This window comes from Austrofundulus limnaeus, unplaced genomic scaffold (genome assembly GCF_001266775.1).
Source record: "Austrofundulus limnaeus strain Quisiro unplaced genomic scaffold, Austrofundulus_limnaeus-1.0 Scaffold1707, whole genome shotgun sequence".
Taxonomy (NCBI): Eukaryota; Metazoa; Chordata; class Actinopteri; order Cyprinodontiformes; family Rivulidae; genus Austrofundulus; species Austrofundulus limnaeus.
Window position 1 is genome coordinate 56,630 of NW_013954109.1, and position 2,437 is coordinate 59,066.

Here is a 2,437-nt window from a genome sequence, read left to right on the forward strand (position 1 = left end):
TTAATAACCTTATTAAAAATAAAAGAATGAAGCAGAGATACTAACTTGTCAAGCAGAAATGGCTAACTCTGCATCCGTGAACTCCCTCCTCCTCCTCTTCATCCTGTGAAATCCACCTCGTTTTTTTCTGGGCTCAATCTAATTCTTTCTTTTCAACTTGGATTTCTTCCTGGGTCTTCTTCTGTTTCCCTGTGTTGGGTTTCAGAACAGTCACCAATCGGGTAATTGGAAGTTTTACAGGAACATTTGATCCTAGAAAGGTGCAAGTTAGTTTATCCTCCGCCACAGCTGCTTTTGAAACGAGAACGTGCGCGAATGCGCGCTGCGGGCAGTGATGTGGGGAATGGGCGTCAGAAGCTCATTCACGAACAAACTTCTGTTTTCATTGGCTGTTCATATTCGGGTAAGCCTGAATTTTTCTAAAGCCTGTAGTACCACCGGGAAAAGCAAGAGGACTTTTTTCCCCCCATAGCTTACCTGTCTAATATCAATCTGTCRGGAGATAGTGACAGAGTGAACAAATATGTTAAAAATATATTTTTAGAAAAGTTACATACTGCATTTTTAAATTATAACATATCAGGTAATCTCGTTGCCACTCGGCAGTGCCTTACAATTTATCCTTGCCAGAGAGAAGTGAAATGACATAGGCTACTTTGGATCTTTCACATGGAAAAGAGGATGGCTGTAATTGAAACTGGATTTCAACTTGGGTAAGAAAAGGACAGCATTGATCAGGCTCACCTTTAAATAGTTCAGGAGGGGTCAGACGTGGCTCAGACACAGGCAGATGAGATGAACTGGGTAGCTGAGAAGATGGACCAACTTGCTGAACAGGAGGGAGAGACAAATATTTAATGGCTTGGCACATCTCATTAACATTTACTTGTAATTTGCCAATAGCTCACTCAAAACCAGTCTTCCATTCTCGTGTCGGTGATGAACTCATATTGGCCAGATTATCTATTATGAAAACCAGTGAGTTCAAAGTGACAACCATATCACGAGAAAGGTTTAACTCTTTAACAGACTGGGATTCTCTGTAGGAGATCAAAGGARCGATGTCATCAATTCCGCGACGTCCATTGGAGAAGACGTCACCCCAGTAAACTGGGAGGACAAGTAAATTAGTATCTTTGTCATCCAGAGAAGCAATAAAAATACAAGAATAGGCAATGATAAATAAACAAAGCCAGGAAGTGGACCAACCTTTAAATCCAGGAATGTGGACAAGGAACGAAAACCGTGGGTCCCATACGGCGGAGCTTCCAGAGAGGGGTGAGGCGAGAGGCAAAGATCCAGAGTCCATAGCGTGAGTTCGAAGCCGTGGGTCAGAGGCGGCAGAGGTACCAGAGAGGGGCGAAGCAAGGGGCGAAGATCCAGAATTCAGAGCGTGGGTTCGGTGCCATGGGTCAGAGGTGGCGGAGGTACCAGAGAGGGGTGAAGCAAGGGGCGAAGATCCAGAGTCCAAAAACGAGGACGAGTGAACAAAGACAAAACAAGGCATGGAGGTACGCTGGAGAATCTACTAAGAGAACTGTTCAATAATCTGGCGTAGGACATGATCAGAAACTGTGCTTAAATACAAGCAAACACAGGTGAGTGAAATCATCATAATTACCTAATGGGAGAAACATGGAGAGAAACTGACAGRACAGAGCGTGAATCATGACAGTTTCCATTAAGTAAGAAATGCTATTAAAGTCACAAGTGAATACGTTTGTTCTCGCGATAATTCGTTACAAACAATGGATGTAAACGCCATGGCACTAGCGCTCATCGTCAGAGGAGACGTTGGCGTATTTTAGCGAGGCTTTCTAACGACAAGCCCCTTAAACTTGGGAGCGGCCATGTATGCTGCATTTTTGGGAAATTGTAGTCGGTGAGTTTACTACTTTTTTTACAACTTTGTTGATTTTACTACTACTTCGACTTCCTGTTGTCTTCTTCGTCGTCTTTTTGGCCAGTAGAGACATCCGGTTGTTGATCAAGTGACTCACATGATGCGAAAAAAGTGTTTCCATTGTAGTTTTGTGAAACACACCAATTTTGATACGGCCGAAAAACCACCTCATCCTAGTGCAAAAACATTTTGTCGAAAAAAATGAAGTTTTTTCGTAATTGGCGTGTTTCCATTGAGCAAATTTATTTTCAAAATTCTAATTTGCGCATTTTCATGGTCAATGGAAATGCAGCTTCTGTTAACAAAATAGGTTATGAACCATCAGTTAGAGAATGAAACTTTCAGAAATCTTGTTGAATAGAAATCTTTAACAGAACTGGAGTCAATGCTGTTTAAAATGGCTGCTACATGTACTCATTAGCAAACAGATAAAATAGACTGAGYTGAAATCTAAAAATTTGGTACTAGCTGCAGAGGTATCAAGTAATGCAGTACAAGGACTTTGTAACTTTACTTAAGTACATTTCTACTCTT